The sequence below is a fragment of the Bos taurus genome, chromosome 11, assembly GCF_002263795.3.
Source record: "Bos taurus isolate L1 Dominette 01449 registration number 42190680 breed Hereford chromosome 11, ARS-UCD2.0, whole genome shotgun sequence".
NCBI classification, from domain to species: domain Eukaryota; kingdom Metazoa; phylum Chordata; class Mammalia; order Artiodactyla; family Bovidae; genus Bos; species Bos taurus.
In genome coordinates this window covers 25,358,172-25,375,490 of record NC_037338.1, presented here as the reverse complement: position 1 = coordinate 25,375,490, position 17,319 = coordinate 25,358,172, and the positions used below count along the sequence as shown (strand labels likewise).

Here is a 17,319-nt window from a genome sequence, read left to right as displayed (position 1 = left end):
TAGGGTTTTGAATCAGTCAACTTGAATCAAAAGGGAGATTATCTGGTCGGTGTGCCTAATCACACAGGTTCTTTAAAATAAGTAGGGGGTTTGGACTTCCCTGGTGGCCTAGTGGCTGGGAATCTGCCTGCCAATGCAGAAGACACGGGCTTGATCCCTGGTCTGGGAAGATCCCATATGCGGTGGAGCAACTAATCTCCTGTATCACGACTACTGAATTCTGCACGCCCCAGAGCCTGTGCTTCACAAGAGAAGCCACCACAATGAGAAGCCCATCTACTGCAACGAATAGTAGCCCCTGCTTATTTCAGCTAGAGAAAGCCTGCCCAGAGCTATGAAGACCCAGCATAGCTATGTATAAAGTAAATAATAAAAGCAGACAGTTTTCTCTGGGTTGCAGGCAGGAGAGGATATGACAGATTTGAAGCATGGGGGTAGGGGTTGTTCCCTGTACATTTGAAGACCTGAAGATGGAGGAGACCCCCTGGAAGGGGTGTAAGAAAGCAGCCTCTAGGAGCTGAGAGGGACCCCTGGCTGACAGTTGGCAAGAAAAGAGTACCTCAGTCCAACAACCACAGGAGCAGAGATCTGCTACAGTCAAAATGAACTTGGGAAAAGAGTCTTGCCCCAGAACGTCTAGACACCTGCCCAGCAAGCTCATACCTTGATTCTGGCTTTGCAAGCTCTGAGCAGAGAGCCCAGCGGAGTCTACCCGAACTTCTAACCTATAGAACAGAGACAATTAATTTGTGTTGCATTAAACTGCTAACTTTATGGTAGTTTGTTATGCTGCAACAGAGAATGAATACACTTCCACTTTTTTGTTTTATCTTGAGAAGTGTCTGAGGACGCCTCCTTTGCCTCGGGGCAGCCTGGATGCACGTGTCTAGGCTGACACTCAGGCCTGGACACGGCTGAACGGCAGGCACTCGGCCTTGGCCAAGAGGATCTTGTTTTGCACTCAGGAGCGGGGGAGGGCAGCATCCTACACTCTTCTTTATAAGAACCACCCAGCGGCTCCTTCCACAGTGCTGACTTCAGGCTGCAAAGCCGCCCAGTACTGCATTCCCTGCAGAAGAGCAGAGCTCTGGGCGGAAACCAGAGAAGGGCAGTGACCTCGCCCTCCCCCTGCTTCTCAGATGACAAGTCTGGGCTCTGTCAAGGCAAGAGAAGGGGAGCTGGGGTGCAGGGAGCAATAGAATTCAGCTGCACCCTTCCCCACCCCCCATAAGAAAGCCTTCTCTGACTGCTTGGGACAGGGATTTTTAAGTATTATACTTGCTTCCCTAATAACTTGTTGGACACAAAGTCAGGTACCCCTGGGAGTCCAGAAACGTTTGCAAGGAGGAAGATTAGGTTTCTGCTTTTTTGATTAAAAGCCCTAATGAAGGATTTCTCATTCCCACATGAGATCTTTTCTCCAAATCTTCTCTGATTCTTCCCAGATGGGGTCTAGCTCTCCTCACCTCAGCCTCTGGCAGGGTGGGGCTTCAGAAAGTAGGAGGGGTTTGTGTCTGAGGGACTTGGGCTCTCAGCTCCTCACTTAACCCTCTGAGGGGAGGGGAGGGAGTGGGCAGTGTCCTGAGCCTTAGTTTCTTCCCATAGGATATGAGCCAAGAAATACACACAAGGTGCCTGGTGGGCAAGAAGGAAGGAATAAATATTTTCCTTATGGCCTGCCTCACCTCGGCACAACAGCTACCTTGGAATTTTTTTTTTTGATAACTAGAAGTTTTATTCTGGTGATAGGAGGGCCTGGTTGCTGCTGCTGCTGCTGCTAATTCGCTTCAGTCGTGTCTGACTCTGTGTGACCCCATAGATGGCAGCCCACCAGGCTCCCCTGTCCCTGGGATTCTCCAGGCAAGAACACTGGAGTGGGTTGCCATTTCCTTCTCCAATGCGTGAAAGTGAAAAGTGAAAGTGAAGTCACTCAGTCGTGTCCGACTCTTTGCGACCCCATGGACTGCAACCCATCAGGCTCTTCCATCCATAGGATTTTCCAGGCAAGAGTACTGGAGCGGGGTGCCATTGCCTTCTCCAGAGGCCTGGTTAGCCAGCAGCAAAAGTCTTCAGTCAGCAGAGTTTGCCTCTGTGCTCCACCTTCTCAAAGCCACTTCCTCTCTCTGTATCCCCATTCCTTCTTTCACCCCTGCCTGGCCAGATCCCAGGGCCCTGGGGGTGGACACCCTCTGAAAGCTTCTCAGGGTTGTGTTAGTGAGAATCCCAGACTTGGGGCAAGTAGGTTGGTCGGGGGATGTTTTGGGGCAGGGGAGGGGGGTGCGAGGTTATGCCGGGGTCTGTCTGGTGGGGACTATGAGACATGCTTGTGCGAGCCTCCCTCCTGTTTGTTTTCTTGCAGGCTTGATCTAAATCCTCTTAGACGGAGGTTTTGCTGTCAAGGAATCTCTGAGGGGAAGTCAGCTTGATTTCACCTTTTCAGTTTCCATGGTAAGGACTGAGCTTAGTGGGTCCTGAGGACAGAAGATGGGGTTGTCATGTGTTTTGGGGGGAGGTGACAGGAGCTTCAGGGTCTGAGCTCCAGGACATCAGCCCCATGGCAAGAAGGAAGTGAAGGCTGGAGGAGGCAAGGTGGTGACTGGTCTTTCCTCCTGAGGAGATGGAGACCTTGGGGTGTTCTGAGAGGGAGAATATTTCAGGGTCCCTGAGTGCTGGGAGCAAAGCTGGTTCCTCACAGGATTACCTTCTGGGGCAGAGGCTGAGGGAAGTGCCATGTGGGCATCAGTGCAGTGGGGTGGGGATGTCCAGGCTGGGGCCAGAGCACTGCCCTCAGCGGCCTCTGCCCTCCTCCCTGGGCTGAGGGCTCCAAGCTGAGCCAAGCGTGAAACAGACAGACTCTCTCTGCATCTCTGTTCCCACCCCCATCCTGTAGGAGTCTGGTTTTCATCACCCATTAATCACTGAAGCTTCCCACAACCTCGTGTCTGTCTGTCCACACTCACCAGCCCCCTGGGCCCTGGGGGACTGGATAGACAGACAGGCAGATGGTCTCTGACTTGGGGAAATTTAGGGTCAGGCCAGAGGCTGTTCTATCCTCCAAGGCAGGCTTCCTGAGCTTGTTGGTTAGCCCCCACCCTCAGCCTGGCTTGAAGCTGCCAGCCTGGCCACCTCACCCCAGCAGCAGGCAGCGGGGGCCATTAGCTGTCCTGTTCACCAGGAAGGAAATGGGTTGGAGGGCTGAGGAATTCTAATGAAGCTTCCCCAGCTGGCAGGCTGGCTGGCGGGTGAGAGCTGGCACCTCCAACCCCACTAGAGTTGGTGCCAGCACTGTTCGGCAGGGCCCACTGGATGCCCACCTGCCGCTGTGGGAACCCTGGTTTTGGGCTGCCTCGCAATCCCCCTGAAAATTCCCAGACACCCAATTCTCTCCACACCGCTTCTCTGGCCCTGTCCTCACGCTCTTCTTCAGTCCCTTGCCATGCCTTGCCTGAAGGAGACAGTCTCTGGGGTGGGCTGGGCTGGGGGGCCCTACCTGTCCAGGCTGTCATTGTGTCCCCTCCTCACCTGGGCTTACCCGGTGGCTCAGTAGTATAGAATCCGCCTACAGTGCAGGAGCCGCAGGAGATGCAGGTTCGATCCCTGGGGAAGATCCCCTGGAGCGGGGCATGGCAACCTACTCCAGTATTCTTGCCTGGAGAATCCTATGGACAGATGAGCCTGGCGGGCTACAAAAAGTAGCAAATGGGGAAGCAAAGAGTCGGACATGACTGAGCAACTGAGCATGCACACTTAGCCCTGGAGACCTGGGTTCTGATCAGGCTCTGCTCTGACCCACTGTGTTGCCTTAGGGCCACTCAGCTCTCTGAGCCTCAGTTTCCTGGACTGTGACAGTCCCAGTCCCAGTCACTGGCCGAAGAGGGCGCTCATCAGTGCTGGGAAGCCTCTCGCTTCTCCAGTGACCATGGTCTGCCCACCCCGTGCAGGTCCAGGCTGGTGGGCACCCCAGTGAGGCCTGGGAGTGGTCATGGCGAGTGGCAGGCAGCCAGCAGCTTCCATTGGTAGTCACAGCAGAGAGCTGTGAGAGTCTGAAGACCTGACCATGACCATGACACCAGGGGTGGTCTGCTCCTTCCTGGTCTAGTGTTCTGGGCTTGCCCCACTCCACTCCTGCTATGCTGTGTCCCCAGAACCCAGGCGTCTCCAGCTCTGGCTACATCTCCAGCCTTTCTCCAGGGCAGGTCTCTGCTTTACACACCTCGTGTCATCCAGGCTGCCCGGGTAGGTTTCCATCAGTGCTGAGAGCTGTGCAGGGGCCACTTCCAGCATCCCAGCTTTACCACTCAAGATCCCCAGCAGACACAGAGCCCCCTACTCAGAGGGCAGAGCCCAGTGGGGCCAGGATTCTGAATCCAGATGCACATCTGCTTATCACAACACGGTGATATGCATTCATTTGCATCAAAGTCCATATCCACCCCACCCTACACCCATTTCCACTTCTAGGAAGACTACATATTTAACCAGCAACTCCAAAGGTGTAGTACCTAAGCCTCCAACCCCATCCCATCCATTTCAAGTGGGTTTTGAGGACCTGGGTGTGCACAGGCCTGTACCTGGGCTGCTGGGCAGATGAAAGATACAAAAAATAGGGCCCTTGCTCTTGGGGTATTTACAGTCTAGAGGGAGAAACCAAAGTCAGGGATAGGATCCTCAGAAAAGTATTAGATGGACTACACTCGAGTGTGTGGTAATGCAAATGGTGGATGTTAGGGTTGGGCTGGGAGTTCAGAGTGGGCTGGAGGAGCCCAGGTGGCAAGCGCCAGGGTCCCTGACACAGGGCTTTGTGCAAGCAGGCCACTGTGTTGGAGTGGGTACTCAGTCCCAGGTACAGTTGCCTTGGGTGGTATAATTGATCTGCTGTCAGCCTGGACCCCTGGAGAAGGCAATGGCAACCCACTCCCGTACTCTTGCCTGGAAAATCCCATGGACGGAGGAGTCTGGTGGGCTGTAGTCCATGGGGTTGCTAAGAGTCGGACACGACTGAGCGACTTCACTTTCACTTTTCACTTTCATGCATTGGAGAAGGAAATGGCAACCCACTCCAGTGTTCTTGCCTGGAGAATCCCAGGGACGGGGGAGCCTGGTGGGCTGCCGTCTCTGGGGTCACACAGAGTCGGACATGACTGAAGCGACTTAGCAGCAGTAGCAGCAGCAGCCTGGACAGAATGGCTCAAGTGTGAGGCCAACCAAAGCTAGTATCCAGGCTGGACCTGAGAGCTCTGAGCGTGCAGGAGTGTGTGCCCCTTCCCAATCCAATTCCCAGCTAATGAGAGGAGTGAGGCTGTGAGGTACTAGAGACTAGGTCACATGCACCAGCAGCCCCCCAGGAAGAGGAGGAGCCAGGACAGGAACCAGGCAGCCTGGCTCTTCGGCCTGCTCCCCCAGCCTCATGTGAAGGGACGAGCTGGACAGGGCTCCAGGGAGGGGTTAGCAGAGCTGGACTCTGGAGTCTGACTCAGTTCAATTCAGTTCAGTTGCTCAGTCATGTCTGACTCTTTGCAACCCCATGAACTGCAGCACGCCAGGCCTCCCTGTCCATCACCAACTCCTGGAGTCCACCCAAACTCACGTCCATCAAGTCGGTGATGCCATCCAACCGTCGCATCCTCTGTCATCCCCTTCTCCTCCTGCTCTCAATCTTTCCCAGCATCAGGGTCTTTTCAAATGAGTCAGCTCTTTGCGTCAGGTGGCCAAAGTATTGGAGTTTCAGCTTCAACATCAGTCCTTCCAGTGAACACCCAGGACTGATCTCCTTTAGGATGGACTGGTTGGACCTCCTTACAATTCAAAGGTCAAGCGTCTTCTTCAACAGCTTTCTTTATAGTCCAACTCTCACATCCATACATGACTACTGAAAAAACCATAGCCTTGACTAGACAGACCTATTTTGGCAAAGTAACGTCTCTGCTGTTTAATATGCTGTCTGGGTTTACCTGGGTTCAAATCCTGACTTCATTGATTACCAGGTGTGTGACTTGAGGGAAAGCGCTTGATGTCTCGGCTGAGGTTTCCTCACCTGTGCAGTGTAAAAACAGTGCCTGCCTGGTGGGTCCCTGACTCACTCTGCACAGTAGTAACTGAGCACCGAACGTGTCTGCCATTGTGTGGGGACTGAGGGAGGAGGAAGAAGAGTGGCCGGCTGTGAGCTGTGTGAAGAGATCAAGCTGATGCGGCGGGAACTGCTCAGGGAGAGGGAAGGGGACAACGCCGGGTTGGGCGGAGGGAAGCCCCAGTGTTTGGGGCTGTCACCCCCGGTTACCTCTGTCATTCCAGAGGCAGACGCGGCAGCCATGTCCAGAGCTGGCCAAGTCTAGGCAGCTTCTCTTCACTGAAATTCCTTGATCATTTGTGTGATGATAGGGCTCCAGGAACACAGGAGTGCCATGCCTTTGAGTCCCAGGTCCTAAAATGTCACCATCTGCCCATGCTGAGCCTTCAAGGCCTAAGTGTGGTGAGACTCTGAGTTATCTGTCACAAACCAGAAAAGCAATCCCTTAAGGTTCAGTTTCGGGTTTCTTCTCTGGGCTCCTTAAAAAATGTCCAAGAAGGATGAGGACTTGGTCTCTCCATGTCATTGTGAAAATCTAATCCCCCTATCAGGGCAGGAAAACTGGGGGTATCTGTGGAGAAGGGCAGGGATGCTGAGCAGAGGTGAGAGAGCAGAGTGGGTGAGGGGCTGCGTATATGAAGGTAAAACCAGAAGAGCCCATTATAAGGAAATACAATACACAGGAGCAGACACACTCTTGAGCGTACATTTCTGCCCACTCACACCCGTAGACCATCATCAAGACGCAGGTTTTTGGAATGCTCTTTCTTTCTTTTTCGGCTGTGCTGGGTCTTCATTGTTGTACTTGGGCTTTCTCTGGTTGTGATGAGCAGGGGCTACTTTTTAGTTACGGTGCACCGGCTTCTCATTGTGGTGGCTTCTCTTGTTGCTAAGCATGGGCCCTGGGGTTCATGGGCTTCAGTAGTTCCGGTGTGAGGGCTCAGTAGTTGTAGCTTGTGGGCTCAGTTGCTCCATGGCATGTGGAATCTTCCCAGACCAGGGATGAAATACATGTCCTCTGCATTGGCAGGTGGATTCTTAACTACTGGATGACCAGGGGAGCCCCAGAATTCTCTTTCTTATGAATGATTCCATCCAGGAGTTTAGATAAAGCAAGCAGAATGAATAAGCTCGCTCCTTGACACCCATTATTTAAGTACATTAGGGCAGATTGAGTTTATCTATTAACAGTGGGTGAAAGAGAAGTTTGGAGTTCAGACTATTCTTTGCCCCACAAGTATGGGCAGGATAGGAAGGCGGGAGACAGATGATCTGAGACCAGCCTCCACGTTGGGTCCCAACCACAACGTCCAGCCCTGTGCAGGTCACACACTGCAGGGTAACCTGACCTGACACATGTGGGGTCAGTGCGAGGGCCATGTCCTTCACGTCCTACCCACTCCTTCAGGGCGGGCCCTCCTTGGCCAAGTCACTCAATCTGGGAAGAATACTCCAGGCCTTCTCTTTTCCACTCTTGGCTTCACTCCTTTCCTGTTTCCTGGCCTTCGACCCCGTTCCCTGTAGAACTCCTCCTGTCTGCCTGGGTTAGACCCTTTGTGACTTGGGGTGCTCACCTAATAAAACATGTATACATTAGCGTAACAGTGCACAGCTGGATGGATTCCACAAGTGTGCCTGTGCCCATGTGACCAACAGATAAAGAGATATAGCGTTTCAGCACTACGGAAGATCTCCTGTGCCCCTTACCACCCCTAGAGGTAAAATCCCATGGACGGAGGAGCCTGGTAGGCTGCAGTCCATGGGGTCGCTAAGAGTTGGGCATGACTGAGTGACTTCCCTTTCACTTCTCACTTTCATGCCTTGGAGAAGGAAATGGCAACCCACTCCAGTGTTCTTGCCTGGAGAATCCTAGGGATGGGGGAGCCTGGTGGGCTGCCGTCTATGGGGTCGCATAGAGTCGGACACGACTGAAGCGACTTAGCAGCAGCAGCAGCAGCAGCAGAGGTAACCAGTGGTCTCCCTTCTCCCACCATTGATTCATGTTGACTGTTACTGACCTTCTATGAATGCTGTCTGGCTTATTTTACTCAACATCATGCCTGGGAGATTCATCCATTTTTGTATGTTTTGTGTGTAGCAGAAGCTCTTGTTGAACATATGGATATAGGAGTCCATTATATGGATACATTGCAATATGTTTAACTATTCTCCTGTCAATGAATATTTGGGTTGTTTCAGTCTGAGGTACTGTGAATGAAGCATTCTTGTGCGTACCTATTCGTGAACGCATACATTTGATCCTCCAGGTATGCAACTAGGAGTGGAATTGCTGGGGGATTTGGAGTTTTAAGAGACCTTCCTTCTCACTGTCCAGGCCTTAGGACAAGGCAATATTAGCAAAACAAATGGTCCCTTCCTCTCCATGTCCTCCCATCTCCTGGGTGCCTCTTCTTGGAAAGTTCAGGCGGCTCTTACACAATGCTGGGTATGAGGAACTGCGCAACCTACCCTGGAGGGCTCTGCACTTTGAAATAGGCCTGAACAGCTGCAGAGGGAGTTGTGGGTTCTCCTTCAGGGTCTGGAAGGGAGGTCAGGAGAGGGTGAGGGCCAGGGCAGTGAGACAGCAAGAATGTGATTGCCCAAGATGCTGGTGGACAATAAGCTCCAGGGTTAATGACCTGCCCAAAGTCACATGGCCAGGATGGGGCCAGCGAGGTGGTCAGCTCAGATGGGCCTCACTCCAGTCCAGAACTCTTTCCATCACAGCAGGCTACCTGCTCCATGAGGAGCCCTTCAAGGATAGTTAAGTATAAGGGTCATGGTCCTGTGGATTGTTCCACCCTGAGATCAGACTTCAGGCCACCCTTTCTGGGCCTCTTCACTCTTGCCTGCCCATCAGCCTTGCCTCTGGCTGGGTGGCCTCTCCAAGAGGCATTTGCAGGCCTTGGACAGCCTGAGTCATGGCCATGGACTGGAGGAGAGACAGAAACAGAGTCTGGGGGTCCAGTGCCCAAGACCCTGTGTCGGGGCCTGCCACTGAGCCAGCGTGGGTGAGTGGGGGTGGCCCCCAGAGAACACCCCTGGAGAACAGCCTGCCCTGCATAATCACTTCAGGCTTTCTTGGCCAGACCATCATCACAGTAGGTTCCAGATTGGCAGGGGTGATGGGATGGCTTTATTAAGCATCTGGTGAGGCTGTGGCAGGTCAAGGGAGGACCTTGGCCTTCTGGGAGCTGGTGATGGACATCTCCACTGGAAGGCTCTGGATGCTGTGTTCCCAAATAATACTAGGTGTGGTTCATGGTGTGAAGACTTCAGGCTGTGGAATCAGAGATTCTTTGACTTTGCCGTTCTCTGGGAAGGGAGAGAGGCTAGCCGGGCATGCACACATGTATGTGTGTGTATGTCTGGGTAGTGGGTGTGTGTGCATCTACTCAGTAGCCGTTCAGTCTGCAATTATTTACTGACTGCTCATAATGTAGGGATCCTGCTGTGAATAAGAGAGACAAAGTCCCTGCCCTCAGAGGAGCTTATTACACCCAGAGCATGTCTCCACACGATTGTGCGTGTATTTGAAAGTATGTGTTATACGGCTTCCTCTGTGTGCCTATGTGTGATGTGTGTGCATATGTGTGTGTGTCTGAAGGGGGTGGGGTGTGGAATATTTGAGTATGTACATGTGTGCCTGAACATGTGTGTCTGAGTGCATGTGTATGTATATTAAGGGGAGAGAATTACTCATCCACTCAGAAGACTATTCAAGAAAGGCCTCTCCCAGGGCAGTTACATTTTCACAAATAAAAATAATCAGATAATGAGTTCATTTCCGATCTCAAGTTTGATGCCAACATTCCAGTGAAACAAGACCCGCTGGCGGGCGGGCTGCTCTTTGTGTGACTTGGATTAGCTGGGGGAAGTGCAGGGGTGAGACCTGCCACTTGCAGGCTGCAGCGGGGTGACGGGGGAAGAGGGAGTGACCTACAACCAAGGGAGCAGCTGCACACGCCTGGGGCTGAGAAGCCCCTTACTCTTCCATGGGCATCAGGGGGCCCCCCACAGCCTGCATAAGGCCTGGACTTCCTCCATTCATTCCTTTGGGAGCAGGAGTGGGCAGAGTTGGTGTAGCTTTGTAAATGCAGCTGGCTGCAGAAGGAGTGGCCTACCAGGCTTCCCGGGGTCAAAGAGGCGTGCAGATCAGTGCTCACAGATGCCTGCTAGGGGATTGGGCCGAGGGGTACAGACAAAGCCTTGAGGAGAGAGAGAGACATGGGGGCCACGCCCGGGCCACAGCTCCTGCCTGGATTCACAGCAGGGGAGTCAAGAGGGCACCTTGGCTTGGCTGTCACAGCCATGCACAGCACGTGCCCCAACCAGTCCTGCAGCCTGTTCCCCTCGTCCACCTCCCCTTCACCCCTGCTCCTGTCAGGCTGAGCCACCCTGCTCTGTTCCTTCTCCTTGTAATGCTCTTTCTCCCACTCTGAATGTTCCAATCTATCCATCCTTTAAGATCCACATGTTACCCCCTTCATGACATCTTCTCTGATTCTGCTAACTGGGAACGCTTTCTCACCCTCAGCAGTTAACACCTTCTAACTGTCTCCTGTTTTTTCTCCTTGAGTCCAAGTTCCAGTTTGTGCCTCATACAGCTGATTTTCCTCGGCAAGTCCCAGCCAGCCTGAAGATGGGCTTTCCCTAAAGGGCTGTCCAGAAAAATGACCTGAGCTGGGGTTGGAAACCTGCTTCTGGCCTGAATCAGGGGAGTCTGTGAGAGCTTGTGCCCTAAGATGATTTGCCCCTGTGCTGAATCTGAGAGCCAGAGCCAGATAAGAATTCCTTGGCAGTTGGACAGAAGCTGGGAGCAGGGCATTTGGAGAAGAGAGGGGTGAGGAGAGGGTTTTTTCCCAGGAGGCACAACTTGGAGCCTAAATCAAGACATCTGTGAGATGTCAGGGAATGACGCTGGGGTGGGGCAACTACGGCTAATCAATTCAGAGGCAGAGGCGGATTGTCTGCAAAAAGAATTCACAGAGGCCATCTGTCCATCCGTCCGTCTGTCCATCCATCCATCGATCGACTGTTTACCCATTCATGCATTCAACAAGCAATACTGAGCACTTACTGTGTGCCAGGATCTCAGGGGGCTTTACCTACATGCAACCACATACATTATTCATCAATTCCTTAGAACAGCTGGGTGAGGAATGCGTCAAGATCTCAGAGAGGAAATCTGAGCCTCAGAGAAGCTGAAGTCAATGTTCAGGGTCACACAGCTGCTGAGGGCCTGAGTGGGATTTACACTCAGGTCAGGCTGCTTCTCCGAAGACTGAGCGCTTCCCACGCCAGGCAGGAACAAATGGCTTATTTCTCGGTCTCTCCACGGCTTCAGGCCGAGCTGGATGGAGGCCCTCTGGCAGTATGATTAAGCCTTACTCTTTGTCTGGGAAGTTCAGCCTGGGTCCCTACCCACTGCCCGCACCACAATGTTGCTATAAGCCAGCTGTCTTTATCTTTTAAAATCTTTGCTGACAAGGCCACTTGTAGGGGTGGGATTCTAACCCAAAGGACCAAGTTCCACTAGTGGAATTTCTAGCCTAGAGGGAAGCTTGGCTGGGCAGGGGGTCCTCTTGTTTTGCTCAGCAGTAAAACAGTCCTGGCAAGAGGGCATAGCATTAGCTAAAGAGGTAGGCAGGGTTGAAAATGTTCTCAAAAAATCACTTGGGAGGTGGTTGAAAATACATCTTCTGGGGCTTCCTCCCTATACAGCCTGAATGAATAACCTAGGTGGGCCCCCAAATCTGAATTTTTAACAAGCCCCAGAAGTTTTTGATTTGAGTGGTCAGTGGACCCAAAAGAAATCCCTTAATGGGATTCACAGGACAAAGAAATCTTGGAAAACAAGAACTTCTTCAATGTAGCTGAAGATCACATCTCTGTTTTGTTCAGATTAACCACACAGTTGATTGGCAATATGCTGAATACCCCAGATCCTTCCGTGTTTTTTTTTTCCCCACACATGCTGAGGCAGGTGATGTCTTGGACCCCATAAGCAGAGTGTGACACTGAACCGTCTTCAGACTCATCTCAGAAATGGGCCCTATTCACCCAGCCTGAGCAAACCTGTTAGCTTTTATCACACAGTGCATTTCCTACTCTTCTCAGATTTGATGGTCTGCAAACTTGAGGAGTCTTCCACCTACAGCTCCATCCAAGTGCCTGCAAACATGCTGAAGACTTGGAGGCTGTATAGGAAGTGCTTTCCTTGCTGCCATGGGCCTTGAGGCTCATCCTCGGACAACTCACCAGCCCTTGGACATAACCACCCTCAAGGTCTCCGTCATGAAGGATGCTATGAAACACTGTCTGGTCTCCAGCTACAGAGGCTGTGCATCTGGGTGTCTTCCCTCATTCCCATCAGCAGAATGCGAGGGCTATGGGTCAGACCTTGAGCTCACTGCTTTGTTGCTATTGTTCAGTCACTCAGTCCTTCCACCTCTGTGTGACCCCATGGACTGCAGCATGCCAGGCTTCCCTGTTCTTCACTACTCCCGGAGCTTCACCATCTCCTGGAGCTCACTGCTTCCTGCATTTTGAATGTACAAGCCCATCTTTCCACAGTGCGTGTCCAAGACCATGATGTCAAGTTCACCAGTGGTAAAGCAGGTTTCTCTCTGTACCCTCCTCCTGAGCTCCAGGCCTGCCTTGACATCCACGCTGCAGTTAGTCATCTCAAGTGCTCTAGGTTGGAGGTAGGGGGTGCGGGTGGGGGTTGGTGAGCAGAGCTGGGAAGAAAAAAGAGAGACACTTGGGGGAATTTGACTTTCCTCCAGGGTGGAGGCTTGAGTACATGGGCAATGTAATTAGCCTGAAGCCTTGGAATGAAATTCCTCCTCTCCCCTGGTGGAAGGGTGGGCTGTGCCTTGTGCTTCCTGAGCTGGAACTTGAGCTCTTGTGCTGGTTACGTGCAAAGTGGGGAGAGAGGCGAAGAGAGGGACTCTGAGATTTCAGTGTTCTGGCCCAGGCTGGGAACACAGGACTCAGAAATTTGATCGGGGACTGTAAGAGCTCCAGAGTTTTCCCACATTTCTCGGAAGTCTTTCTCACCAGAACTTGGGTTTCTTTGGAGTAATCCTTCCCCTTAAACATGTCTCTCATTCTAACAGGGTGGGGTGAGGACAGGAAGCAAGCACTTACCGCGCTTTAGGGATTCTGGCCTCACTGTTTCTGAAACCACCATCAGCTGCCAGAAGAGCAGAGTGGGCAAGTGCTGGAGGAGAGAGGGGCAAGCACCCCAGGACCCCCAGAGCACTTTAGTGGGGCGACAAGCTCCAGTGATGGGTATTCCTGAGAAAGGAGAAAGTTCTTCCTGGTTCTCAGGTTCTGAGCTGTCCTTTCCCCCATGGAACTGTCCCATGCTCCTTGAGGCCAGCGATGCCTTTCTCTGACTGTTCATCTCTGTGGTCTCGGGAACCCTGATTTGTGCTCTTTTAGGGGCCGGGAGAGAGAGTGGCCTGACCCCCTGCTTGCCACCACTGCCCCTTAGACATCCCTCCCACAAGAAACACCCCCCTACCCCCACCCCAGGACACTCTGGCCTGTGTCAGAGGTTGGGAGCACTTTGCCACACAGCCCTGTGCCTCTCAGGAGCTAGAGGCAGCAGCCGCTGGGGTGTAGTTTTGTCTGTAAAAAGGAGACCACGTGGAGGTAGCCAAGAGGAGGAAAGGAGAGACTGTGTCCTGGCTTTGTGGGGGTTGGGAGCTGACTCAGTTCTGAGCCAGGGTTCCGCCTGGCCCATGGAGCCAGGCAGAGCCCCTCGCCCAGCTTTCCATGAGGCAGACCAGAGGAAAGACCTCGGGAATCATGGGGACCAGAGGAAAGACCTGAACAAAAACAAAAACAAAACTCCTTTATGCCTATCACGCTCCCTGAGGAAATCAGGGTCTTGGGTTCAGGGCTACTTTGTCACGAGCTGACTTTGGGGGCTGGTTCCCCAGCCCCGGCTCCTCTCTCTTGTGGCTGTGGACTGCTGTGCTTCACAGTGAAGTGCCAGGCTTTGAGATGCCACACGATAAACGTGGCGTATCCTCCCAAGGTCAAGCTTACCAGATGATCAAAGGAAAAACTCCCCTTATTTTTATATTGAAACAGCCATGTCTATGTTATGAAGTGGGAAGCAAAATTCACATCAATCATTAACATTTCAAAAAATCTTAAACTTGGAGCTTCTTCACGCTATGCCCCCTGGATGCTCACTCTCTACTCCTTTCAGACACACATTGCAGCTCTCCAGGTCTTATTTTTTTCATCTGAGAAATGGGATTACAGCAATCTTACCCTGGCCAAGAAGTTCATGAGGGTGATGGAGGAAGAACTGGGTGGAAGCTGGCATTTCCTCCTCCTGTAGCCGTTTTCACACTCCAGCACTGCAGAAAAATTCTCCTTTTCTGGTTCACTGGGCTTTCCCTGGCCGAGCTGGAAGTGACAACCTCCAGCTTTTGGCCAGGCACCAGGTCAGTCAGATCTCAGTAGCCTGCAGATTGCCTGCCTGAGCCCTCTGCCTCATGGGACAGCCTGATGCAGGGCCCAGGGATCTGGCAGGGGCTGGGCATCCTCCAGCACCCATCCCTCACCCGTTCCTCACTCACTGACTCTGGAGAAGATGGAGGGAAAGGGTCTTGGGGGAAGGGATGGGACGTTTCTTTCTCCCAAGGCTCTGAGTACCAGAGCATCTCTAACACTGCACCTAGGAAAGGGGTTTGTGAGCTGCCAACCTGCGGGCTGAATCTATGTTAGTGTGCTGTGCTTAGTCACTCTGTCACGTCCGACTCTTTACAGTCCGACCCCGTGGACTGTAGCTCACCAGGTTTCTCTGTCCACGGGGATTTTCCAGGGAAGAATACTGGAGTGGGTTGTCATGCCCTCCTCCAAGGGATCTTCCCAACTCAGGGATTGAGCCCAGTTCTCCCACATTGCAGGCAGATTCTTTACCATCTGGGCCACCAGGGAAGCCCCCACAGCATATTTTAAAATTGGGAGATTCCACCAAAAAGACTGGATTACTTTCTTTCTCTCTCTTGAAAAGCTCAGGCCTGGCCATTTTGGCCCATAAAGCACTAGTGGGCCAGAAGGAGCAGTCACTGCCACCTCCACTACAGTTTGCCACAGTCCCCCTCCCACAGCCTCACACCATGCCCCCTGCCCGCTTTGCCCACTTCTCCCACTCCCATCACCAGCTGCTACTGTGGGCAGGGTGTGTGCTCTCCGACTACACCAACTGTGAGGACGGTAACACCCACGGCTCAGAGGATGCTCTTCATTTAAAACTGGAGTATTTGGGGCCCTCTGGAGTTCAAGTGAGAGCCAAGTGGCAGGACAAAGTCCCAGGTCCTCTTCTTCCTACCCGCATGGGTCACCATCAGCTCCTTACACTGCTCTGTGCATTGGAGAGGCCTGTGGGGCTGCAGGCATAGATCCTGAGGGAGGTACAGTTCCGCTGGGGCTGCTGGAAAGGAGACCACGTGGTCGCATTTCCTACCCCTCAAACCCCTGACCCTAGTGACCAAAATTCCCTGGGTGAGTGGAGGTGTGTACCAACACACACCCCTGCACGGATCTCCTAGAACAGCTTCCTAGAAGGGAGTGGACCGGAGTCTCATGCTGGGAGCCCCCACTTCCTCAACCTCCCAGGTCATGCAGGAACCACAGAGTGAGGTCTGGGCCAACCTCGTCATTCATTTATTCATTCACAAATTCATTCATCCGGCATGTACTTGTTGAGTGTCTAGTCAGGGCCAGCGAATGTGTGAGACACCATTTCCTACTGCAAGACCTTGGGCAAGTCACAATCTCTGCCTCCACCTCCCTTATCTGTAAAATCGATCTTACACATCAGCCCTGCGGAAGTTCCTCATGAGGATCAGACGAGGTGACACATCCCTTGGCATGCAGCTGGTACACAGTAAGCCCTCAATAAATGGTATCCATGTTGCCAGAGCGCTTATTAATAGTATTAATAGTCCAGCTCCCCGATCAGATCCCGAGGCTGGACAGGGCTGCCATCTCGGGCCTCTCTGTTCTGAGTCCCCTGCTCTCCTCCCGCACAGTTTGGGGTCCCAAGTCGGGACCCCAAAGCCCGGCCCCGTCAGGTGCACAGAGGCCCCATTCTCTGGCCCCGCGTTCCCTCGGCCGCTCCTGGGGGACCCTGCCTGGTGACCCCGCGAACCCGCCGTTTGCACGGGCAAAGAGGGCCCTTTTGTTCCCGACCGGCCCGCGAGGCTCCCGCCCTAATCCGGCTAATTACCGTCCACATGGCGGCGGGGCGCGCGCTCGCCCACCAGTTTCCCACGGCTGCGAAGAAAGCCCCTCAGTGCGGCGCGGAGAACAGAGCGGCGATTCAGCTGCGCCCGCCCGCCCCGCGAGCCCCTCAGCCGCCCCTTCCCTCGTCTTCTGCTCTCTTGTCCTCCGACTCTGCTTGCCGGGTCTCCAGGGCTGCTTCCCCGACTGCTTCTCTCTCTCATTCCTTTTCTCCCTGCCTGTGTGTGTGTGTCTCTTCCTGTCTCCTCGCTCCTTCCCTTTCTGTCTGTCCACTCTGAGGCTCTCCCTGTCTCTCTGTTCCCTATATCTTTCCCATGGCCAGGGTTCAACTTGCCTGCTCACCTATGGGCCCATCTAGGGGCTCAGCACTCCTCAGGCCCTTCTTTCTCTCTTTCTTGGGGACTCTAGCGACCTGGCTCCTTAAATGTAAGGAAACCAGGATGCTTTGGGTCCAAGCCATGTCTCTTGAGGTTTGGAGGAAGCTCTGGGTTCTCTGGTGGGGGCAGCTCTGAGATAGTGCTAGCTTGGGGAAGGTGTGGGGTGTCTCCTACAGCAGGGTGTGAGCACAGGCCGGAGTGGACCCAGGACACTCAGCACATGGCCTGCCGTGGCCAGTCCAGAAAGGGGAGCAGCTGTGAAGCTGTCTCAGCCTGTGGGCCGCCACGAGCCCCAGCAGGGTTAGCCAAGGAGAAAGTTGGGTTTGGGTTGTCTTTGATGCGGGTCTGGTTGGCTGCTCTTCTAGAATTCATTGACAGTATATATCTTGGGGCTTCCCAGGTGGCTCAGTGGTAGAGTCTGCCTACCCATGCAGGAGACGCAGGAGATGCCGGAGACGCAGGAGATGCCAGAGATGCGGGTTCAATCCCTGGGTCAGGAAGATGCCTTGGAGGGGGAAATAGCAATCCACTCCAGTATTCTTCTTGCCTAAGAAATCCCCAGGACAGAGGAGCCTGGTGGGCTACAGTCCATGGAGTCGCAAA

General features: G+C 53.3%; 1 long non-coding RNA gene across 1 annotated transcript; it reads left to right on the top strand.

The window, feature by feature from the left end:
• The first annotated feature begins 1,504 nt into the window (after positions 1-1,504).
• LOC101906222 (uncharacterized) lies at positions 1,505-17,091 on the top strand. Its single transcript, XR_236338.5, has 3 exons — positions 1,505-2,242; positions 2,360-2,448; positions 12,188-17,091. It is a non-coding gene; the product is annotated as an uncharacterized lncRNA (long non-coding RNA).
• Positions 17,092-17,319: the final 228 nt, after the last annotated feature.